Source organism: Artibeus jamaicensis, unplaced genomic scaffold (assembly GCF_021234435.1).
Source record: "Artibeus jamaicensis isolate MK-2021 breed Jamaican fruit bat unplaced genomic scaffold, CSHL_Jam_final contig_354, whole genome shotgun sequence".
Lineage (NCBI taxonomy): Eukaryota > Metazoa > Chordata > Mammalia > Chiroptera > Phyllostomidae > Artibeus > Artibeus jamaicensis.
The window spans coordinates 12,294,073-12,320,283 of NW_026521803.1; the positions used below are offsets into that span (position 1 = coordinate 12,294,073).

A 26,211-nucleotide genomic window follows, 5' to 3' on the forward strand; every position below is an offset into this window, starting at 1 on the left:
CCTGTGCTGGACGGTTTCTATGTTAAACCCCTCAGTGGACCCCACTGTATATGTGAGGGAACTCAGGGCTAAAGCTGAACCGAATTGCTCTTTGTCCACTGCCCTTTTGCTAGCGACACTTTTGGGTCTGTGGGGTCAGTACACAGCATCTGCCTGCCTAGAGGAAAGGGAGACTAGATTACGGTCCCTGAGGTTGTTTCCCCCCGGGCTCTGTTCCTTCTCTGAAATGAGATTATCTCTCTAATCGGTGTTTTCCAGATTGTGCTCTGAGGAGAGCTAGGTTTCCTCCGAGAGCTGCCCTGTGGCATTCTGAGGCAAGGCGGTGGTGAGGAGAAACAGGTGGATGGATCTCTGGGCCCCAGACCCTCCTTCGAAACCGTTTTGCTTTCTCTGTTCTATACATTGGCATTCACTCAAAGATGTTACTTGCAAATAAATGTGCTTCTCAACTGTGTTTGAAAAACCACTAGACTTGTGAGTTTCTTAAGTTCTGTTATCACTTTAAAGTCTGGAGACCTGAGTTTCCAGCCATTCCTGGCCACCTGATTTTCTTTCTTTGTTCTGGGAGAGGTGAGTTTTCAGGATGAGCCTTAGCTTAGCTCAGTGCTATGAGGAGGGTCCATTTCTACAATTCGGAACCTGCTATAGATTTACCTGCTACAGAATAAGGGCCAAGAAAGCTGCCAGGTCTAGTGACAAGTTCCACACACTCTGATGACCTTATTTAGGAACAGGTGAGCTTCTGCATCTGCATCTGGCTCTTCAGTGGCAGAAACCCAGGACTTTGCTATTCTCTTTAGGACTTGCTGAAACACCTCTGCCTGTCTCACAAAATGGGCCTCCAGAGTGGTCTGAGAGGCCCTTTCTTGATTAACTATATAGCCTATTAGCCTGAAGGCTTTCACAGGATTGGTAGGCAGCTCAACACTCTGGAATGGGCTGCTTGGTGTATATGTTAATGAAGTGACCATCTGCATCAAATAATTATAAGTGGTCTCCCCTGACTGCTTCCCATGTGCTGGCACAGACTGAGGGGAGGGCCCTCTTTACGGCCACTGCAGCCCGTGGAAGAGAGGCTGGGGCGGAGTCCTGTATTCCTCCACTTGAAGGCATGCAACCTGCTGGGAGGACAGGTGCTGGCAGTGTCATGACCATGGGCGATGAATCCGGCCTGTCCTAGGAGCTGACAACTATATCTTTGTCTCGCTGGATTTGCAAACTGACACAACATAAGGAATGTCCCTCTCTATTACTCGATAATCACACGCATCTCGGTGGCATTGGAAGCCCTGGGAGCAAATATCTGGGCCACAACTGCCCTCTCACTCCAGCGTGACGGGCCGAAGCTGCTGCACTGGGACAGTGACGTAAGTTACCAGCCGCGTTCTGTCTCCTGGTTGTGGGTGCTCTCTGATATCCACTAAAATGCTGAAACGATTGAAAATTGTTTTCTTCACTTCATTTAAAGATTTAATGGAATTTATTGAGGTGATGCTGGTTAATAAAATTACACGGGTTTCACGTGTACAATTCTGTAATACATCATCTATATACTGACCCGAAATCAAGTCTCCTGTCACCCTTTACCTCCCCCTTTACTCTCTTCTGCCTCCCCCATTTCCCCTTCCTTCTGGTCATCACCACACTGTTGTCTCTGTCTGTGAGTTTGTGTGCACGTTTTGCTCAATCCCTTTACTTTTTTCACCCAGCCCTCCACCTCCCTGCCCCCCTGTCAGTCTGTTTTCTGTACTTATGGGTCTGTTTCGATTTTGCGTTTGATCATTCTGGCCAAGTTCAACTTTTCCTTGGTTAGCTAAATACATATAGTTGACATTTAGACTTGATATTTGCATGTTTTTGTGCATGGCCAGTGTTACTTGTTCAAGTTTTAAATGGTTAGTGTCAGTTTGGAAGCTGGACTGTATGTAGCCTGGTGTAAGTGTAACCTGGGTCTGCTCTGCCACCCGTTCTTGTCTCGGGTGCCTGCCGGTGCCGACACTGGCTTCCTGCCAGTTTTTTCTCCTCTGGCACCTTGTCTTGTCCTGAGAAAAACCGCTGGCCGGCAACTTGAGGCCCAGCTGAGCAGACTTCCCCAGGTAAGTGTCCATGGTGCGATTTTGTATAACTAGGAGCACAGAGCCCACTTTTATTTTCTGAGAGAAGCTAAAGAAAATCTTTTGAGAATTGTGATTGTGTGTTATATGATGGAGGAGAGATGACGAGTGTATTTCCGTTTGTGTTGTATGGCAGAATCTTAGCTCATCCAGGGGAAGGTCTTCATATACAAGACTTCAGTTTCATCACTTTTAAATAAAGACACATACAGGAATGTTTAATATCCCTTTAACAACATTAGAAAATAAGAAACAATATCTACCTACCTACCCATAGTCATGTCTCTCTCCCTCTCCCCGCCCCCACTGCCAGGCCCCCTTATCTAAGGTATTCTAAAAATCCAGCACTAATTTAATTTGTCTCGCTGGATAAATACACTTTAGGATTCTCCTGGAACAATGGGAGACCTCAAGTAGGACATATGTAGACAAGAAAAATTTGTTAGGCAAAAGAATTAAATTCTTAATGAGAAATCTCATTTTGGCTTTCAACTCACTCTAGAGAGAACATTGGCTTTAATTACAAGTGTTTTATTTCCTCTCCATTTCAATAGTTCTTTTACATCATTAGGTTATTTGGTTCTTCCAAAAAATTGTTAGAAGACTATATATTATAATTTTTAGATTAAGAAATTGAGCTCTGTGACCTATAAGAAGAAGGCAGACTAAGCACGCATAGTGTTCTGTTCTGAGCCCTTAGAAATGACAGAAAGCATTTCTAGTCACAGAAGTCACAGACACATGTGTTCAAAGATAAGAGTGAGAGTCTTTCCAGTGGGTCCTAAACCGTAAGGAATCCTGGAAAGATGGAAAGCAGACAGATTTAGATTGAAGAAGGAAACCCAATCCCAAAGGCTTGTAGAGAGCGCTTTTGCAAAAGTTTGGAGAGGAGCCAAGCTGGGGTGGAATACTTGAAGCAGGGGCATTCGAAGGCACCTGCACTAGCATACCACATACCCTTCTGGTGGTCGGCGATGGCTCCCGGAGCGAAACCCAGGTCTTTCCTCTCTCCTGCTTGTGTTCCTGTCACTACTTCTTGAATAGTCACAGGAGACTTTGGACTCAGCTAGGTCTACACAGCACAAAGTGAATAGCATCTTGTTAATGTGAATACTGTGTACCAGTAAAGTGTATGATTCAGGATTAATAATAATTTTTTTCTTCTTTGATCTCATTTTTTTGCTTCAGAAATTAATTTCTTGTAGTATAACCCGCATGCAATAAATTTGACTAATTTTAAATGTACAGTGCCATAAGTTCTGACATGAGTGTACGGTGTGTAACTGACCACCCATGCAGTCATGATATAGTTCCTTAAAAGTTAAGGAACTATGATAGAGCTATCATACACCCCAGCAATGCCTCCCCTAGGGATAAACCCGAGAGAAATAAAAACGTGCATTCACGCAGAAACTGGGATACAAATGCTCACAGCAGCACATGCAATCGCTCACCCGAAGCCCCCTGTGCCCCTTGCAGGCATGGCCGTCCCCTTACTTCTTACACACAGCGAAGGCTGGTTTGCTTTCAGCAGTCCAGTTGTGTCTTCTCTAGAGTTTCTTATAAGTGAAATGACACTGTATGCAATCTTTTGTGTTTGGTTTCTCTCATTTATCATAAAATTTTGAGATTCATCTATATTATTTTATGTATCATTAGCTTGTTCCTATTTACTGCTGAGTAGAATTTCATTAAATGAATAAACTGCAATTTATCTGTTCAACAGTTGGACATTTATATTGCTTCTAGTTTGTGGTTATTATGAATAAAACTGCTATAAACCTTTGAGTACAACACTTTGTGTAAATGTATACTTTCGTTTCTCTTCAATAAATACCTGAGAGGGAATGTTGAGTCATGTGATATACGGCATTTTTAACTTTAGAAAAAACTGCCTAACTGTCTTCCAAGGGGCTGTTAGCATTTTGTGTTCCCACTAGGAATGCATGAGGGTTCTAGTTCCTCCACATCCCAGTCACCATCCTACTAAGCACTGTTTGAAAAATCGTAGCCATTCTATGGGCATGGGCTAAGCATCTTTTCTTGTGATTTTTTGCTTTTAAAATTTTTATTTATTGATTTTGAGAGAGAGAGGAGGAGAGAGAGAGAAAGATTTGTTGTTCTACCCATTCATGCACACCCGTACCCCATGGTTGGTTCTTGTATGTGCCCTACAAGAACACACAACTTTTGTGTTTGGGATTGAACACACAACTTTTGTGCATCAGCCAATGCACCGACCAACTGAGCAATCCAGCAGCCAGGGATCTTCCTGTGATTTTTGCCACTTGTAAATCTTTTAGTGAAGTGTCTAACCTAATTTTTGGTCCTGTTTATAAAATAGTTTGTTTTCCTTCTTATTGAAGAAAAATATAAGTCCTTTATTTGGCATATATTTTGCAAACATTTTCTCTCTGTCGTGAGAGAAAGAAATCCTTGTTCATGGTAAGTATTTAGTCTTGCCATTAAGTATTATAAATGTTTGCTGTGGAGTTTTTATAGCTGCTCTTTATCCATCCAAGAAAGTTTCTGTCTATTCTTAGTTTGCTGAGAGCTTTTATCATGAATGGATGTTGGATTATGCCACATGTTCCTGAATCTATGGAGATGAATTTGTGGCTTCCTTTTTTGGGGGGTTTGTTAAAATGGTGAATTACATTGATTGGCCTTGAATATTAAACCAATCTTGTGTTCCTAGAATGAATTCCACTTGGATATATGGTGGAAATTTTTATGGAACTTTTTATGTATGGCTGGATTTGATTTTCTCAAACTTTGTTAAATATTTTAATGTTTATGTTTATGAGGGAAATTGGTCTGTAATTATTTTTCTTTGTAATATATTCTCTGGTTTTGGTATTATGGTAATATTGGGCTCATAAAATAAGATAAGAAGTGTTTACTCCTCTTATTTTTGAAAGACATCATAGAATTTATATTATTTACTCTTCCTATGCTTGGAAGAATTCATTAGTAAATTTCTAAGGTCAAGTATTCTGGATTTTGTTCATGTGAAGTTTTAAAACTATGGATTAAATTTTTTTATTGTAACTAAGGCCATCCAGGTTATGTATTTCTTCTTAAATAAGTTTTGACTGTGTTTTTAAAATAATTTTTTATATCATCTAAGTTGTCAGATTTATTGTCATTAAATTCAAAATATTTCCTTGTTATCTTTTCTAACAGCTGTAGGATCTGTAATGACATCCTATCTGTCATTCCTGATGTTGGTGACTTGTGTCTTCTGTCCTTTATTTTTCATCAATCAGGCTAGAGGTTAATCAGTTTTGTTCATTTTTTCAAAAACCAACTTTTGGTTTTGTAATTTTTCTGTTTTCAATTTTATTAATTTATACATAAGTACTTTAATATACACACAGACTAGTTTTATGGCCCATAATATAGTTTATCTTGGTGAATGAGTAGTCTAGGCATTGTTGAGTGAATGTTCTATAAATGTCAATCAGGTCAAGTTCATTGATGAGTTTGTTTTGGTCTTCTATATGTCTACTGATTTTCTGTCTACTTGTTCTATTACACACTGAGAGAAGAATTTTGTACTCTCTAAACTGTAATTGTGGATTCATCTACTTTCTTTTGAATTTTATCAATTTTGCTTCATGTACTTTGAAATTCTGTTTTTAGGTACATATGTGTGGGATTGCTATGCTTTCTTGATGAGTTGACCTCTTTATTTTGAAATCCCTCTCTCTTGGTTCTAGGCAATATTCTGTGTTCTAAAATTTGCTTTGTTTAATATAGCCACTCCAACATTTTTTATTTGTATTTTTTAATAGTAATCTACCTTTTTATTTTGAATTACCCACGTCTTTACATTTAAAATAGGTTTCTTGTAGTCAGCATATACTGGATGTTGCTTTACAAAAAATGCCATCTCAAAATTTCAGTATTTTAATTAAAGAGTTTGGACCATATAGATTTCATACAAATATCTAATTATTGGGTTTAAAACTTCTATCTTGCTATTTTTTCTATTTGTCTCATCTATACTTTGTTCTTCTTATTGCCTCTCCCTATCTACTTTTAGATTAATTTTTATGGTTCTATTTTATTTTTAATTTTTACTTATTAGACATACTTTGTCATTTTATTATTATTTTACTAGTTTTGGCATCTTTATCCACTAGTCCCATTATCTGTTATTTCTTGGCTTGTACACATTAATGATAATGAAGTTTTCTGTTATTATTAGAACATTTCATTACTTCTCTTCATGCCTGGTAATCAATAATTTATTGGGTGCTCTATACTATGGATTTTGCACCGTTGCATGCTGCATTGTTTTTTTTTTGGTATTTTTAAGAATATTGTTGGATTTTTTCCCCTGATGCACAGTTCATTGAATTGGAATCAATGTGCCTTTTTGATTTGTTTATAAGCTTTCTTAGGGCAGATTGGAAGCATTTGTTAGGTCTAATTTAATCCCTTTCTAAGGTAATACAGTTTTTTAGATCCTGTCTGATGCCCCATATTGAAATGTCTTTCTACTTGAATTAGGGTGGGGGGTACAGTTCTGTGTGAACCTTAGAAATTGTTCTGTGTATTAATTTCTGCTAATCTTTTCTCCACTCTGATAAATTCTTTTTTTGCATGTAAAAATCAGTACTCAGCAAAGACTGAAGGGGACCCTTCTACAGATACATGTAGCTCTCTCATTATGTAGCTCCTGTATCTCTGGTCCTCTGTCCCTCAAGTTTCAGCTACCTGGGCTTCTCTGAACTCTGATCTCTGTCTTCTCAACCTAGGAGGATGGCTGCTCTCTGTTCATGTTCTTCTTCTCTGCCTTGCGGTCTCAAAATTGCCTCCATTAATTGTCATCAGTTACTACTTGCTCAGGGACCACATTTCTACACTACCTATTGTTTAGTGTCTGAAAACCAGTCATTGGTTTGTTTTTTATTGTTTTTTAAGGTAGGAAAATAAATTTGCTTTCTGTCATTTCATCTATAAGCAAAGTCTTGTCTTCCGTGTTGTTTTTCCCTTATTAAAGGCATTTTAAAATTGGAAAACAACAAGTTCAGAGGCAACTTAAAGGCAAATCTTTTATCCTTCATCTCTTTGCCTCCAAAAAGAATCTCCGGTGTTACCCATTTGCCTGCCAGAACTCCAGGACTTTTTGACCTCCGTTCTTTCGACAAACGATTGGAGCTTTAAAAGATGTGCTAGGTATGTTTATTGCACACTGAGTTCCTTATGGATGTGTGTATTTGTCTGCATAAACATCCACAGCATAGCCTGATGCTTCTGAGGAACTCACAGAGGTTGGTCATATTCTTTGGTTTGACTTGTTTGTGTTTGTTTCTTAGAAGAATGAAGTAGTATGTTCTCCCTGTGTCTCCATGAGGATGGATCCTCTATGAGGATCTGTCTGTTGAAACCCTTGAGTGACAAGTGCTACTTGTTGGTATAAAAAATTTTCAGGAAATTAAATTCTGAAAAATGTGTACCAAAGAACCCCTAAGAGCAAAGGGAAGTGAACATATTCCTTTGAGCAGGATAAATTAAAGCAGCAAGCTACAAACATTTTGCTCAAGTCTGATATTAATATTACAAATTCATAAATGTAATTCTATATGCTTCATATTTTTTAAATTATTAAAAAATTAAATTTATTTATCTTTAGAAGGGAAGGGAAGGAGAGAGGGAGAGAAATATCAATGTATGGTTGCCTCTTGTGTGTCCCCTGCTGGGAACTGGACCCTGCTAGGAACTGGCCTGCAACCCAGGCATGTGCCCTGACTGGGAATCGAACCGCAATCTTTTGGTTCTCATGCGGGCCCGCGCTCAATCCACTGAGCTACACCAGCCAGTAATTCTGTATGTTTCATATTTTGAAATAGTGTATCCTTCATATTCAGTGTCTGAATATACCACAACACCCTCTTTTCCACTGCCACACAATGAATTTCACAAATTGGCCTCTGCAGAACCCACTACACTTGGTTCATGTCTGTCAGCCGCATGCAAGATTAGGTGTACTACTTACTCCCCTTCTCCTTCCATTCTTTTTTTTTTTTTTTGACTAATTCTTTAATCATCACCTGAAGATACATTAAAAAAAAACTTTAAAATCAATTATGCTATTACAGTTGTCTCCATTTTTCTCCTTTTGCCCCCCCTGCACCTAGTACTGCCCACTCCCTCCAGCGATCCCCTCTCTTTTGGTCATGTCCATGGGTCATGCATATAAGTTCTCTAGCAACTCTACTTCCTATACTTGCTCTTAATATCCCCCTGCCTGTTCTGCAACGACCAACTTGTATTTCTTAATCCTCTCGCCTTTCCCCCCATTCCCCCAGGCTCCCTACCCCAAGTGGCCACCATCCCAATGTTCTCCCTACCCATAATTCTCTTTCTGTTCTGCTTGTTTGCTTAGTTTGTTTTTTAGATTCAATTGTTGATAGTTATGTATTTATTGCCATTTTAATGTTCATAATTTTGATCATCTTTTTCTTAAGTCCTTTTAACATTTTATATAATAATGGTTTGGTGATGATGAATTCCTTTAGCTTTACCTTGTCTGGGAAGCACTTTATCTGCCCTCTGATTCTAAGTAATATCTTTGCTGGATAAACCAATCTTGGCTGTAGGTTCCTGCTTTTCATGATCTTGAATATTTCTTGCCAATCCCCTCTAGTCTGTAAAATTTCTTTTGAGAAATCAGTTGATGGAAACTTCTTTGTGGGTAATTTATCTTCTTTTCTCATGCTGCTTTAAAGATTTTCTCTGTATCATTAACCTTTGAATTTTAATTATGATGTGTCTTAGTGTGGTCCTCTTTGCATCTATCTTTATAGTTTCTTGGGCTTCCATGTCTATTTCTTTCACCTAATTAGGGACATTTCATTATTTTTTCAAATATGTTTCTGATTTCTTGATCTTTCTCTTTTCCTTCTGGTACCCCTATTATGTGAATGTTGGAATGCTTGAAGTTGTCCCAGAAGCTCTTTATACTATCCTCAATTTTTTAAAGTATATTTCATTGACTATTCTATTACAGTTGTCCCATTTATTCCCCCCCTCATCCCCCTCTGCCCTGCAACCCCCTCCCATTAGTATTCTCCCTCCTTAGTTCAAGTCCATGGTCATACATATAAGTTCTTTGGCTTTTCCACTTCCCATACTATTCTTAACCTTGCCCTGTCTATTTTGCACCTACTATTTATGCTTCTTATTCCCTGTACCTTTCCCCCATTTTCCTTTCTCCCCAACCCCACTGATAACCCTCCACATGATTTCCATATCTGTGATTTTGTTCCTGTTCTAGTTGTTTGCTTAGTTAGTTTTAGTTTTTGTTTTTTAGGTTCAGTTGTTGATAGTTGTGAGTTTGTTGTCATTTTACTGTTCACAGTTTTGATTTTTTTTAGTTAGATAAGTCCCTTTAACATTCATATAATAAGGACTTGGTGATGATGAACTCCTTTAACTTGACCTTATCTGGGAAGCACTGTATCTGCCCTTCCATTCTAAATTGTAGCTTTGCTGGTTAGAGCAATCTTGGATGTAGGACCTTGCCTTTCATGACTTTGAATACTTCTTTCCAGCCCCTTCTTGCCTGCAAAGTCTCTTTTGAGAAATCAGCTGATGGTCTAGTGGGCACTCCTTTGTAGATAACTGTTTTCTTTTCTCTTGCTGCTTTTAAGATTCTTTCTTTAAGAACCAACCATATAGGAAAACATATTTGCCAGTTATACCTCAGACAAGGGTTTGATCTCCAAAATATATAAAGAACTCACACGACTCAACTCCAGGAAGACAAATGACTCAATTAAAAAATGGACAAAGGAGTTGAACAGACACTACTCCAAGGAGGACATAGAGAGGGCCCAGAGACAAATAAAAAAATGCTCAGCATCACTAGCCAACAGAGAGATGCAAATTAAAACCACAATTAGATACCATTTCACACCAGTGAGAATGCCATCATAAACAAACAAACAGTGCTGGAGAGGATGTGAAGAAAAGGGAACCTTAGTGCACTGTTGGTGGGAATGCAGACTGGTGCATTCACTGTGGAAAACAGTATGAAAATTTCTCAGAAAACTAAAAATGGGACTTCCTTTTGACCCTACAATTTCACTGCTGGGATTATACCCTAAGAGCCCCAAAACACCAATTTAAAAGAACCTATGTACCCCAATGTTCATAGAAGCACAATTTATAAGAGCCAAGTGTTGAAAGCAACCTAAGTGCCCAGCAGTAAATGAATGGATAAAAAAACTGGTACATTAACACAATGGAATACTATACAGCAGAAAGAAAGAAGAAGCTCCTACCCTTCACAACAGCATGGATGGAACTGGAAAGCATTATGCTAAGTGAAATAAGCCAGGTGGTGAAAGACAAATACCATATGACCTGACCCATAAGTGGAACTGAGTCAACAAAATGAACAAGCAAGCAAAATATAACCAGAGACATTAAAATTAAGAACATACCAGAGGAGAGGTAGGAGGGTATAATAGGAGTGAAATGGGAGAGGGTTTTCAGGAACATGTATAAAGGGCACATGAAAAAAACCAAAGAGGGGTAGGATCAAGGGTGGGAAGTGAGGGTGGCTGGGGTGGAGGGATTGGAAACAATTGTACTCAAACAACAATAAAAAAAGTTAAAAAAAGATTCTCTCCTTATTTTTAATCATGGGTCATTTAATTATAATGTATCTTGGTGAGTTTCTCCTTGGGTTCATTTTCTTTGGGACTCTCTGAGCTTCCTGGACTTCCTGGAAGTCTATCTTCTTTGTCATATTGGGGCAGTTCTCCATTATTTTTTCAAATAAATTTTCAATTTCTTCTTCTCCCTCTTCTCCTTCTGGCACCCCAAGGGTTTGGATGTTGGGATGTTTAAAGTTGTCCTAGAGGTTCCTAAGCCTCTCCTCATTTTAAAAAATCCTTGTTTCTTCATTCTGTTGTGGTTGAGTGTTTATTTCTTCCTTCTGCTCCAAATCTTTGATTTGAGTCCCAGTTTCCTTCCCTTCACTGTTGGTTCCCTGTAAATTTTTTCTTTATTGCACTTTGCACAGCCTTCATGTCTTCCTCTATTTTGCAACCATACTCAACCATTTCTGTGAGCATTCTGATTACTAGTGTTTTGAACACTTCATCTGATAGGTTGGCTGTCTCCTCTTTGCTTAGTTCTATTTTTGAAGTTTTGATCTCTTCTTTTGTTTGGGCCATATTTCTTTGTCTGGGCTTGCCTGTTACATAGTAAGGGGCAGAGCCTTAGGTATTTGCTAGGGTGGGGTAACCCATTTTGCTGAGTTGTGGCATTATATGTGGGGGAGGGGTCAGAGAGGGAATAATGCTGCTTGTTCAGTTCTCACTGTTTTCAGTAAAATCCCAGCTTCCCACAACTAAATGGTCCCTTTCTGGTGCTGATTCCTAAGTGGATGGGCTTTTGTATGTTTAGGACCCAGCTGGTCTCTCCAACAAACTCTCCTGTGAGGCTAAGAGTTTCTCCCGCTGACACAACCTCCACAGGTTTTTATGGCCAGTGGTGTTGAGGCTTTAGTTTCCTGCACTGGAACCCTGGCTTGTGTGGTCTGTCACTCTCCCCAGTTGTTCCTCCTGGCTTATCTGCACATGAATGTGGGACTGTTTGTCTGCCAGCCATCACTTCACCTGCTCAGCTTTGCTGTACATCCTCTCTGCCTCAGCTGCCTGTCTCTGCCCTCCTACCAGTCTGGATGAATATTTCTTCTTTAACTCCTTGTTTGTAGAACTTCCATACAGTTTGATTTTCTGGCAGTTTTGTTTTTTTTTTAATTTGTTGTTGTCATTTCGGTTGTTCAAGTAAGCAAAGTGTATCTACCTGCACCTTTATCTTGGCCAGAAGTCTGGTATCCTTGACTTTTTGTATTCTTTTCTCTTCTTGCTGTACTGATTGGGTGTCTTTTTCTTCCTTATGTTCCAAATCATTGCTTTGATTCTCGGTTTCATCTACTGTGCTGTTGATTCCCTGTAAATTGTTCTTTATTTCAATTAGTGGTTCCTTCATTTCTGATTGGATCATTTTTATGCTGTTGAAGTACCCACTGAATTTCTTGAGCATCCTTGTAACCAGATTTTGAATTCTGCATCTGATAGATGCAGAACCACTGCAATGTAGATTGTTTATCTACATTTTGTTTAGTTTATTTTTTCCTAAAGTTTTGTTCTGTTCCTTCATTTGGGCCATAGTTCTTTGTCTCTTTATTTTGGCAGCCTCCCTGAATTTGTTTCTATGTGTTAGGTAGAGTTGTTTTGCTTCTGTGTCTTGGTAGCATGGTCTATTTTAGTAGGTGTCCTCTAGGGTCTAGTGACACATTTCCCCCTACCCCCTGTTCTTGGTACTGAGGTGTGCCCTCCATGTGGGCTGAGTGCACCCTCCTCTTGTAGTTGAGTCTTGATTACTGTCAGTAGGTCATTGGGAGGTATTTATCTGGGCCAGATAGCTGGTAGAACTGTCCAGGAGTCACAGCCAGCAAGTACCTCCCTCCATGGTTTATGCAGGTAGTTGGGTGGTTGTCCTCCAAAACTTGTCTGTAATTGTCTGCTGGGTGTGCAGGCTTTGGAGTTTTCTGGGTGGTGCAGGCCAAGGTCAGCCTCCACCTGTGTCCTGTTTGAGGCTCCATGGTGTAAGCTCTATAAAACAATCTGCAGATGGCTGCTGCTAGTGTGGCCTGGGGCCACTCAGAGAGAGGAACAGGGGCTGGGCTCAGCTGTTGCTTTTTTGAGCTTATTAAGGAATGTCTGAAGCCTGCACATAACCTAGCCCTTCAGATGAAAAAGCCACTGTTATCAGCTTCAGTGGATCAATAAGTTGGATGGGGCAGAACCTTAGGTAATTGTCAGGGCAGGATTTACCACGTGAGCCAGGTTGATGGAGACTCAGATTTTGTGCCTCTGCACTGTGGCTCTGTGTGGGGGTGGGCTCAGAGAAGGGACAATGCTGCTGTCTGCAGTTATATCTGGGAGGAAGCTGTCCTTCAGCTCTCACCCTGATGCCAGAAACTTCAGTTCCTCCCTGTATGCCTCTGGTGCCCTTCAAGGTGCTGCCCTGGTGCTGGAGCCAAGTAGTAGTGAGTCTGAGTATGTCTGAGGAGATGCCTGAGGATCCCAAAGCTTTTTCCATTGCTCCAACCCCCACAGGTTTTTACAGCCAGAAGTTATGGAAACTTATCATCCTGTAACTGGAACCCTGGACACAGTAGTCTAGTATGGTGCTGGGATTCCTCGTTCCTGAGATATCCTTTCATTTTATATCCAGCACACATGGGTTTGAGACCAGCCCATTCTATGTCTCTGTCCCTCCATCCCTCCATCCCTCCACCCCTCCTACCCATCTGGATGAATGTAGTTTCTTTAATTCCTTAGTTGTTAAGGAAATTCCAACTTGCAAAAAATTAATGCTTGCAAAAGCATTAATTATTTATTACCCAGGGATAAATGCACTTCTGTACAGCTTAAGTTTCTGATGGTTCTGAGTGATATTCATTCTGTAGTTTAGCTGTAATTTTGCTGTGGTTGTGCAAGGAGGTGAGCTCCATCTTGTACTGCATCTTGCATCTTTATTTATGCCTCCATCTTTACTGAAAGTCCCCTGAGGATACTTTCACTGATCCTAAAGAAAGAAGAAGGGAGGAAGAGAGAAAGGGAGTGAGGAGAGAGAGAAAATAATGATTGGTTGTCTCCTGCATGAACCTGTAACCTAGATAGGTATGTGCCCTGACCAGGGAATGAACCCGTAACCTTCTGTTGTACTGGACGATGCTCCAACAAACTGAGCTGCCCTGCTAAGGCTCCTTCCATTCTTAGCATTAGAGGGAAACAAGAGCAGACAACAGGTTATCTCATTTTTCAAAAGTTGTCCGTACCTGCTCTGCTGGCTTCAGGAATGAATATCTTCCCCATGGCAACATAATAAACAATGTATGGTGACCATGTCTGGAGGGTCTTCTACATTGTCTCCAGAGGCTAGTATGATGCTGGAGACAAAAAAGGCACTGAGAATTTACTGACTTATAAAGTTAAATCAAGTCAGCTGGGAGTTCTGGGTTTTATTAAAACCATTAAGGATTATTGATTTCAGTTCATTACTTTTTCTTGTTGAGTCTTGCTGTAAAGATGTCTCTTCTACCTCTCTGCTTCCTTTTTTGGGCTGGATGGGGTGCTAGGAGGAGGAGGGGAATGAAGAGATGGGGTTAGAAGTCGAGTCTAGGTTTCCTATGTGGCTAAGGCAGAGGAATGAGTCAAACTCTTATTTCTGCTAGCCATCCAAATGTCTTTGGGTGGTAGAGAAGTGCTGGAGTCATTGTTTTCAATTTACTAATGGGAAACAGAGACCCAGGGGGGTTATGTGATTAGCTTATGTTTACTGAAGTAGACTTGAGACTTGGAGAAGAGGACAGCCCCTCCAATCCCACTGTTCTTACCATTGTGCTTCCTGTGTGGTCCAATGGCTCAGCTAAGTAACATTTACTCTCTAAGAAATTATATATTTGCCTTTCTAAGATGAGTACATTTCATGAAGTGGATAAATCAATTTAAGATATTTGGTCAAATCAAAGAATGGAGAGCAATAAAGTTAGTCCTTGGAACACACTAGTTCTCAATAGCTACCTTGCTCTTCATGGCCATTACTTCCACTTGAACTTTCTCTCTGTGGGGACTAATCTCAAAATTTATCCCAGGGTAGTAAACAATTAATGCTTTTGCAAGCATTTGTTACCAGAATTCTGTATGGGAAGATTTTATTGTTACTTCCCCAGCATTTTGAAGGGGGTCACTAAAAATTACATATGCAATCTTCAGTGCAAAACCAACTGCTATGGTTGTACAGAAGTACTCCACTAACAGGGCCTTAGAAACCTGAGAAGCAGGCTGCATGGTGCTTTATGATTTTTAAAAGTCTTTTCTCATTTAGTGGAAGGCAGGAATAGCAGCTAAATCTTAAGAAAAAAACCCTTTGATTCCAGACTCCATATATGGCTAATGTTTTCCATGTTATTAGGTCCTATGCCCAGTTCACAATTAGTCAAGTGGAGTGCCTCTGAATTCTTGAGAGTCTAGATGCAACAGCTGGCAATGGTGTGGTAATAAATGGGAGATTAAGCTGCTTCTACTTAGACTGCACAGCTTTGCTATTTTTTAAGCCTACTATGGGACAATCCACAACTTTAAAATAGAGGTCATTATTTAAATAGAAATTATAATTGTAACCTATAAAATATAAAATTTAATTAGGATTGGGGAAGGGCGTGAGCTTAGGGGTTTTTTTTTGGAGGCTGTATTTCTGTTACTTTGACAATTCTCCTCAATTGTTATATTCAAGAAAATATAAGGCATCTATACTTTGCAGTTGAGGTGCCCAGTACTATAGCCATTAACCACATGTGGCTATTGAGCACTTAAAATTTGGCTTTTCCAGATTGAAAGACAGCACTGCTTTAGACCTTTTTCTCTGGTGGTTGATTGTTTATTTGACATCATCAGAAAAAGCAGGACCAGAAAGAGAGAGGTCAGCTGTGGCAGATGCAAACACTTTTTATGTTGTGCGTTTGCAACAGATGACTGAGCTAAATAAATATAGGGACCCTGAATTCTTTAAATTTGACCTTCAGGGTGTTGGTGGACTTGGCAAACACCTCATCTGCTTGATCCTTTGGGTTACCTCTGGGTCTTTACCTCTCAGATGAACACCATTCAATAGAAACATAATGTGAACCACATATATAATGTACAATTTTTCTGTAGCCACATTAAAAAAGGAAAAATAAACAGGTCAAGTTAATTTTAATGATATATTTTATTTAACTGAACATATAAAAATGATCATTTAAAATTGTAATCAATATAAAAATTATTAATGGTATATTTCACATTTTTATGGTACCAATGTTTGAAATCTAGCATGCATTTTATACTTCCAGCACACCTCAAGTTGTGCAAGCCAATTTTTAAGTCCTAAATAACCATATGTGGCTGCTGTTCAAGTTTGTATGGCGATTGTGGCTTTAGTACTCAAATAGGCAAGGGAATGATCTAAACTGGGATCAAGAATAAAGATACACTATTTCATAGTTATGTTCAAGTTTATTAAAGGTCATATTAAAATGTAGGTACAGATTTCTAAGAACTTTGTAAACCTGAACTGGTGTATATCTCTAGAAACCCAAATGGAGAACAAAAGGAAAAGAACTAGTATCATTGGTCACGTAAAGTGTAGTTGTAGGAACTCTCCTAATTGATTTACATGTATTTTGTGAAATCCCCACAAAGACCCTATGAGTGTTATTATTGGCCCCTTGAAAGTTAATGAAATTGAGAAACCAGGGGATTAGGAAGTTTGCCCAAAGAAATACAGTGGTGAGTCAATAGTTGAGCTGGACGTCCATCTGAGCCCATGCTGTCTTACTCCCTGATACAGCTTCACTCATCCTGAGATCTTAGATCACCCTATACCCAAGTAGATTTAACCTTAGATTTGTCAAAAAGACTTGCCCATGAAGCCCTCTAATACAAGCCAAGAAACCATGCATGACAATTTCCAAATATAGTTTTCATTCTCCAAGTTTTATGGCCTTTATTATACCTTCAAAAAAGAATGTGAAGAAAAACAGAGATATATAGATAAATAAATTGACTATATTTCGTGGGTGGAAAATACTGTTGACACAATTGCTTATAGCCAGATGCTGTTCTTGGATGACATAGGGCAAGCTTGTCACTTGTCTTCCTATGTCTCCCTTGTCCTTTATCAATGAATCTTCTCACTGAACACTGTCAGAGTTTCTTGTGTGTTGCAGGGGTGTCCAACCTTTGGGTCTCTCTGAGCCACACTGGGAGAAGGAGAGTTGTCTTGGGCCACACATTAAACACACAAACACTAACAAAAACTGATAAGGAAAAAAAGCTTTAAGTAAACTTATGATTTTGCATTGGGCCGAATTCATACATTTTTGGGCCACATGTGGCCTGCGGGTGGGTGAGACACCCCTGGAATGGCTGCTGAAACTCCTTCCAACTATTAATACAACATAGAGTCTAGAAAACAACATTCTGGAATTTAATCCTGATTTGTTTGCTAAGACTCTGAACATGGCTTTCTCTTCCAAAGGGCTTGGTTTCTTGCACCATAGTCAGAGCCATTTTGCTAGCTGGAAATGCCCAAGTGGGACACGTAAAGGCAACCTGGCATGGAGGGTAGCTCCGTAGGAGAAAGCATGGTGACTGAGGACCTCTGGTCTTTGAAGGGCTTGGGGAGACAGCAGAACTTTTAGAGAGAAAACTACAAACCAGACGTATTCAAAATAACATACAAATGAACATGAGGTCACTTTGCTATGGAAGGTCAGTACTGTAATGTAAGTGATGAGCAGACATGCCCTAATTAGTTCAAGATCTTCAAAGGACAGTGCATGTTATAAAGCCACAACCTAACCCTGCAGGCTGTTTCACTAATTCAGAGAGCAACTTTACCCAAAGTGCCTTCCCTGTACTTCCTTCAAATTCAAAGCATACAAAGATTAAAAGCCCTGGTTGCATTTGGAAATTAAATGTAAAGGAATGCAAACTCTTTTTCCTGGTTACTGAAAGTCTCTCTCTGGATTATATTGCTCAGGTTGGATTCCTCACTTCTAGAGAGATGAATAAACTCTAGAGCTTTTCTATATGTGAAAGAATAAAAGATACAACATGTGGTATGTTTTCGGAAGATAGCTAGCTCTGAGATGGTGGAAAAGAACCTTACAATGTACCACATATTTTCTTTTTAATGTTTAAAAAATTGGGAGGGAATAATCAGAACACAGTTAAAAATTAATCTAACCAGGGTTGAGAAGAACATGACCGGTTCTAGATGTGGTCATTGTTTTTGCACTGTTAAGTCCTTGCTGCTATTATAAATATAATCTTTAGTAAGAAAAAAAAATTAACACCCAGACAGAATGATCCCCCCAATTCAAACCAAATTGCCATGGCGTTTTGGTGTGTAAATGGAATTACGTGTTTTTAACAGCAGTGGCTTTTAGTCACGTGTACTGGGTTAGATTGATTGTCAAATTTGGGGAAGGCAAAGAATTTCCCTCTGGGGTGTACTGGCAATTATTTTTCAGTTGTTTTTGCCCTGGCCTGGAGCATGAAGGCAATATCATTTTTAGGATTAGGTGAGTTTATCCAACATGATCAATTTCCTGTGATTGTCTGCTGCTGTCACTCCGGGGAGGGGAAAGCAGCTCTCCTTGATCACTTTGACACTAAAAACTGTCATCTGGAAATTGACCAGTACATAAAACTCTGAGCCCCTAATGACAACCACAGAAAGATCAAGAGACTAATGAAGTCGTAGAGAGAGTTGGGATAATGCAAAGTGGGTTAGCCCTCGCTCATGCCTGTCCTGCTTCCTTTAATGAGGCACAGCGCTAGGTAGCTGGTGTCAAGTCCTAATGCATCATGTCCCTAGAGTGTTCTGTCAGGTCCTGAAGAGTAACGTGACATGACAACTCCAATGGAAGATAATGAGTCAAATTCTCCCTACTTCAGAACATTACCGAATAGAAATCGTAGACACCGAAGAAGACTGCACGCTCACCATTTGTAGGAGCAGACGTGCTCCATGGGCAACATCCACACAGGGAGCTGTATTTGACAATTTCTTGGGTTTGCTGGGAACTGGTCCAAATGCCATGGGTGAAATGATCCCCTCACTACTTCCACAAGCTCTTTATCTGCCCCCTGGAGTTTTACTCTCTGGTTCTGTTTCTGTCCTACAGACATTTGTGCTTACTGGTGCCTTCCTTCCTTCTTTCCAATTTAATTCAAGCCAGCAAACACTCGTTTAGAATTTATCGGGAGAGTCCTATTTGTTGCCCATGATCCTATTCTCATGCCTGCTCAGTTCACTTTCCACAGACAAGCAGGGTGATCTGTAAAAACCTAAGTGAAGAATATGTCAGTAATCTGCTTAAACCCCCCTAAGAATCTCCCAAACGTTTTCCCCTCACCCAGAGTTCCTACATGATACTGAGTTCCCTTCACATTCTAACCTTCTGTCATCTTCCTCTGCTGTCACTCATGCACTACAGCCACAATGATTTTCTTGAATCACTCCTTGAATACACCCACCTCACCCCTGCCTTGGTACAGGACAGTTTGGAATCAAGGAGGTCAAGAGAAGAGTGTTTAAAGGAGGGCATGGCCAACTGTGTTGAGAGTTACTGAGAGTTCGAGTACATTGGTTGAGAATCATGCACTAATTTTGGGAAGATGGAGATCATTAGACTCCGACAATAGCAATTTCTCCAGTGGGTGTAGAATCTTCATTGTAGTGGGTGGAGGAGAGAAAAGGAGGTGAGGAACAGGAGGACATCATTGGAGTCGAGTCTTTCAAGGTGTTTTGCTATGAAGGAAAGCAGAGAAATGAAGCAGTAGCTGGAGGAGAATATGTGATAAGAGACAGTGTTGTTATTTTATTTATTATTGAAGATCACTAATAGCATGTTTCTGTGTGATGGGTTGCTTTAGAAGAGAGCCTCTGAGATGCAGGGAAGAAGTGGTTATTATCACAAACCCCTCCAGGAGGTGAGAGGGATGGGAAGTTTGTGCACAATACGCCATGTGCAATAGGAATCTCCCTTTTGTAACAGGATGGGGGAGGAAGCATTGTCGTAGAAGTGGGCAGGCTGCTAGAATTGTTTGGGGAAGACAGTGGGATTCCTCTCTGATGGCTTCTATTTTCTTAAAGAAGCATGAGGCAAAGTCAGCAGTTAGGAGAGAAATGGGAAGGAGTTGCTGTTCCTCTAAGCAGAAAGAAGAGTGAAATCATCTCTTTGGAAATTGAAATAAATAATGGAGTGTAGCAGGATTTCCTAGAGAAGTTGAGCACCCATGGCGTATTTGTGGTCATGAATTTAAAGAGGAATCAGAAATGTGTGTTTTTTCCTGGTGAAGTCTAACAATTGGAAGCAGTCCTGGAATAATAGTTTGAGTGGGACCTGGGTTTGAATTCTGTTTCTCACAAGTTACTGGATTATTTGGAAATAATTACATAACCTTTCTCAACATTAGTTTCCTCGTATATTGAAACTAAAATTAATTTCTATTATTACTATTTCTATCCAGAGTTAGTCCTCAGAAACTTGCTTCCGGCATTTACTTAATGAATGCTAACTGTTGGTATCTGGAAAGTACTGGGTGGGCAGGGATGTTCTGGGAGTACACCAAAAGACACAGCAGTGCTCCCCAGCCTTTCGCACTCCACAGATGGCAGAACTAACATTTTCTCAGAGTCATAGGAGACACAGGATAGGGTGGTCAAGGGTTTTTTCTAGCACTAAAGACCAGTAATAACACTTTGCTCCTTAGAAAATAAAAAAAAAAAATAACCCAGTGTTTTACTGCTAGTTCCACCCCCAAAATGACATACTTAAGTGATTTCCTTTTGAATTGGTATCTAATTTGGCCTTTTTATTCATATGTTTTTTGATTCTTCTCCCCATGAATGGAAGAGAAGGATATAAATCTGTGGAAGAAAATCTTATAATAGTTTACTTAAAAGCACGAGAATTAAAAGAAAGTGAAGAGAGTTTTCTCCAGAAAAAACAATGTTGAGCTACAAGTCAAGTTAACCATGAGTCTCCAGTAATTTATCTTGCACTAGTTCAAACACATAGAAAGCCAGACCAATTAGTACCATTCCTGTCCCATGTACCCATCGCCCAAATTCAGCAACGATTTTCTTCATTTGTGCACATCTCAGCCATCCTATCATTTTATGTGAACATATTTTTGTATGGTTTTCTAAAAGGTAAAGGCTATTTTAAAAATAGAGCCATAATATCATCACTATACCTAAGAAATTTAGCATAAATTTCTTAATATTATCAAATATTCAATCATATTTCTAATTGTCTTATATTTTTATTTTTTAAAATATATTTTATTAATTATGCTATTACAGTTGTCCCATTTCCCCCCTTTATTCCCCTCTGCCCTGCACACCTCCTCCCACCTACATTCTCCCCTGCCCTCCCCATTAGTTCATGTCCATGTGTCATACATACAAGTTCTTTGGCTTCTACATTTCCTATACTATTCTTAACCTCCCCCTGTCTATTTTCTGTCTACCATTTATGCTACTTATTCTCTGTATTTTTCTCCCTCTCTCCCCCCTCACTCCCCCGCTCATAACCTTCCATGTGATCTCCATTTCTGTGATTCTGTTCCTGTTCCAGTTGTTTGCTTAGTGTGTTTTTGTTTTAGGCTTGGTTGTTAATAACCGTGAGTTTGTTGTCATTTTGCTGTTCACATTTTTTATCTTCTTTTTCTTAGATAAGTCCCTTTAACATTTTATATAATAAGGGCTTGGCGATGATGAACTTTTTTAACTTGACCTTCTCTGGGAAGCACTTTATCTGCCCTTCTATTCTAAATGATACCTTTGCTGCATCATGAGTTTGAATACTTCCTTCCAGCCCCTTCTCACCTACAAGATTTCTTTTGAGAAATCAGCTGACAGTCTTATGGGCACTCCTTTGTATGTAACTCTCTCCTTTTCTCTTGCTGCTTCTAGGATTCTCTCCTTATCTTTAATCTTGGCTGATGTAATTATGAAGTGCCTTGGTGTGAGCTTCCTTGGGTCCAAATTCTTTGGGACTCTCTGAGCTTCCTGGACTTCCTGGAAGTTCCATTTCCTTTGCCTTCATTAAGTGTTCAAATAAGTTTTCCATTTCTTGCTCTTCCTTTTCTCCCTCTGGTACCCCTATGATTTGGATGTTGGAATGTTTAAAGATGTCCTGGAGGTTCCTAAGTCTCTCCTCATTTTTTTTGAATTTTTGTTTCTTCATTCTTTTCTGGTTGAATATTTCTTTCTTCCTTCTGGTTCACACCATTGATTTGCAACCCAGTTTTTTTCCCCTCACTGTTGGTTCCCTGTACATTTTCCCTTATTTCACTTAGCATAGCCTTCATTTTTCACTTAATTTGTGAAAGGACCGTATTCAACCAATTCTGTCAGCATCCTGATTACCAGTGTTTTGAACTGTGCATCTGATAGGTTGGCTATCTCTTTGTTCCTTCATTATATTTTTTCTGAAGCTTTGATCTGTTCTTTCATTTGGGCCATTTTGGGTGGGGGTCTCAGAGTGCCTGGTATGTAGTAAGGGGCAGAGCCTTAGGTGTTCACCAGGGTGGGGCAACCCACATTGCTGTGTTGTGATACTGTATGTGGGGGAGGGGCCAGAGAGGGAACAGTGCCTCTTGCTTTGCTCTCTGCCAGATTTCAGCCACTTTTGCTACTACCCACAATCAAATTGGGCCCTTCTGGTGCTGATTCCTGGGTGGGTGGGTTTGTGTACATTCTAGCATGCTGTGGGTCTCTCCAATGAACTCTGCTGTGAGGCTGGGAGTTTCTCCTGCTGCGGCCTCAACCCCCCACAGGTGTTTTTGACCAGAGGTTTGAGGGTTTATTTCCCTGTGCTGGAACCCTGGGTTGTGCCATCTGTCTCGCTCCCCAGTGGTTCTTCCCGGTTTATCTGCATGTGAATGTGCAGCCGCCCAGTCCATAATTCACCACCTCGATGGTCTACCAGCCACTGCCTTGCCTCGAGTCCTTTCCACTCTGGCTGCTGTCTCTGCCCCTCCTATTGGTCTGGATGAATGTTTCTTCTTTAACTGCTTGGTTGTCAGACTTCCATACAGTTTGATTTTCTGTTAGTACTGTTTTTTAAAAAAAAATTGTTATTGTCCTTCTTTTAGTTGTGGGAGGAGGCACAGTGTGTCTACCTATGCCTCCATTTTGGCTGGAAGTCTTGTCTTATATTTTTCTTAGTCTTTTTGTTTATGCTGAGTTTCTACTGTTACTTTATACTGTTCCAATTCAAATTTAAGACTGCAGCGTTTTTACTGAACCTCTTTGATCCATTCCCTTCTTTTGTCATTCTTTATGATAGAATTTTTTGTAAGATAGAAGTGTTACAATGGAGAGATAAAATGGAATATGAACAAGGACAATTTACTCTAAATGCTATCTTTTGGGTAACACAAACTTTCTGGCGATGTAGAGGCCTCAAGAAGTTACAGTTTTGATAATTGAGATAGAAACTTTATGATGGGATAACAAAATTACAAGAAAGGGAAATAGATCATTGTCTCAAAAAGACAAAATATACTTTAAGATCCCTAGAAACCTATGTTGTGACTAATTCATAGTTTTTCACAATTGTGCATTTTTGGATAGGAGAAAATAGATGATTTAATAAAAACAAAAGTTTCCTCTGTACTCATGTGAATGAACTCCTTTTCAACTGGTTGATTTGGGTTTGATCACTGATGCTATTTAATTTTAGTATTTAGTCATTTGCACAAAGAATTCCAATAAGAGTAAAAAATGCCTAGGTAACTTTTTAACCAGATCGAAATCAATAAATAAATGTATTTACAAAAAAATAGACTTTGGAAATAATCTGCTTTTGATCTTAATTGATTCTATTGCTAAGGTTATTCAAAAAATATCAGGCTATCCCATCAGTTTTTATCAGACTTCAGGAGCATTTGGTGGTACATTTAGCTTCTTATTAGTAGTATGACTTGAATGAACAATGACACAGAATTTAGAAATATGAGCAATATTCATGGTGAGAAAGATAAGAGAAAATTGTTCAACCTATCTAGTTTCTACCTTTCACATTCCTTCACTCTTCACTGCTAAGACCTCAAACTGCAAACCCAACCTCAACTTAGTCTTTAGTACTCATATAGTACTCATATTAGTATTGTCTGAGTTAGTACTCATTACTACTCATATATCCTTAGGTGGGAGAAGGTCAGGAAATTGTAGTCCAACACTCTTGAATTCAGTATGAGGGAAACTAGTACAGCACCTCTTGCCATGTATGTGTTCAATGTCCACTAAATATGAAATTGAATGTAGTAAAAGTGCCAGGTCTTTGGCTTGAGACTGGATAACTGGAGCTCATTTACCAGTATGGGTTGTGTGCGGGGTTGTTTGGGGATATGATGACATGCACAAAGAGGTTTCCTGCCCTTCGGGAATCAGTGGCTTTGTGTTTTGTCTATTGCTCCTGGTTCTCAGTATTTATGATCTGCCGATAAAGTTTTTTCTTTAGTGTTCCTGTCTTGTTTTGTTTTCTCAGTTTCTTTTTCAGAGATAAGAATTCTACCCTTGAACCCCAATGAATATCTGGGTCCCTAGGACCCTTCAAAGATTTCTCCTTTGGCCTCTGGTCACAGCATCATTCTCTCTTGAGGTTCCCTTCTGTCCTGCTCTGGGAATTCTGGGCTTCTTGAATATCAATGGCCATTCATGGACCTCCTGCCTGCTGGTCCACATGCCCTTCCTAGCTCCTGTGACTGGTGCTCTAACCCCTCCTGCTGCAGATCACTAACTGGGCTAAGATATGCCAATAATGTGGAGAAGGGAAAACAGTATGGAGACCTTTCCAATACCCGACCTCCTTGAACTCAGTTCTGCAGCCTTCTTATCTCGATATTACCAAAATAGATATGGATGACAATTTAGAAATTCTACTAGAGAATTTGATGCACTTGTACTCAAAAAATAAAACTATGGAGACTGCCTTTCTCTGCACACTGGCAGTATGACCTTAGGAAATTATTCAACCTTTCTATACCTGAGAAACCTCATCTGTAAAATGAAGATGAAAATAGTATTAATCTCAAAGGGCCACAGTGAGAATTAAATCCACATAAGGTGCTCAGAATCATGTCTGGCACATGACAAATGCTCAACAGTGTTAGCTATCATTGTCATTATTCTTATTAGTTGAAATATTACATGAATCAGTTTTCCTTTAGCTATTTGGCATGCATTCAGAGTTGCTGCACTGTCTTTAAAACACAACCTTTTGGAAAAGAACACAAAAGATTAGCAATGTTGATATTGAAGTAAGATGAGAGCTGACATTTGAGCAATGAATTTGGCAACATAGAGGTCATCTGTGACCTTTACAGAAGCACTTTTGGTGGAATGATGGAATGCAAGTCCAATTAGCACGAGTTCCAAGAAAGAATGAGCCAGAGCTTTCTGAGTTCTATACAGTCAGAGAATTCTTCAGGCAGTTGTCATCTGGGTTTTAGGTAGCACCGAGTATCTTCCTTGGTGGCCTGCACCCTCTCTTTCCAAGGAGCACAGACCTAAGCCATGTGACTGAACCTAGGTAACATCACCTCTCTATCTTCCTATCATTTCTTCCTTTTTCCTTTCCTCTCATGGTACCTATCCAGAAAACATCTAGAGGGTTTGCTTCCATTAAATTATTTAAAATCAATTTATGCAGATAGTTGCCTGGAGATAATTCAGCAGTTATACCCAGACATATGCCACCCTAACTGAAATAAAAAATCCCTATGTATTGTTAACTCATGGCTTTTTGCTCAGAAGTTTCCCAGTTGGTGAAAAACAATCAGTGATTATAGACAATGCTTGAGTGCCTGCATAGGATTCACTCTCACCTTCACAACTTTTCCAGGAGTGGCTAGGTCCTTGTTTAGGTTTTTATCCTGTATCAGTTAGGGTTCTATCAAGAAAGGAGATACATATTTGTATTTCAGAGGGGAGTTTAATTTGGGAGATTGGTTACACAGATATTCAAAAGTTGACAGAGCAAAAAGGGGGCACTTAGATAACTAGAGATCAGGAGCTGCTGAAAGCTGCTACCATGCCTAAGGCTGGGGAACAAAAGGGAAGAAGTGAGATGACCAGGACCTACGAGCTCATAGGACAGTCAACTTAGACTCAAGAGCTTCAGCTAGGACCTAAGTTCCCTGAGAACAGAAAGTGTTGTTTTCTGATGAATCCCACATAGGAGGTGCTCAATAAATATTACATGAGTGAATAAATGAAATAAAAGAGAGTTTTGTTAGGAAATTCTGGGGAGAAAGTCTCCTCCCTCTTCTGAGAGAGGTGTCAGAAAAGACCTTGTCTCTCTTCTGGCTACTGTGGCTACTATGGCATACCAGTGTGAACCTGGGGCTGTTGGTACCATTCTGTCGCCATGAAACATTATGTAGGTTAAAGTGGCCTGTTATGTAGAGGGCAGGGAGGAGGGATGGAAAGGACT

At 39.7% G+C, this 26,211-nt stretch overlaps 1 long non-coding RNA gene across 2 annotated transcripts in view; it reads left to right on the forward strand.

The window, feature by feature from the left end:
- Window positions 1-1,114: 1,114 nt before the first annotated feature.
- Window positions 1,115-26,211, forward strand: part of LOC128627278 (uncharacterized) — a 254,879-nt gene continuing 229,782 nt past the window's right edge. For both annotated transcript variants that reach the window (XR_008391433.1, XR_008391432.1), the window contains exon 1: window positions 1,115-1,367. This is a non-coding gene — a long non-coding RNA (uncharacterized LOC128627278). The remainder of the gene's footprint in view (window positions 1,368-26,211) is intronic.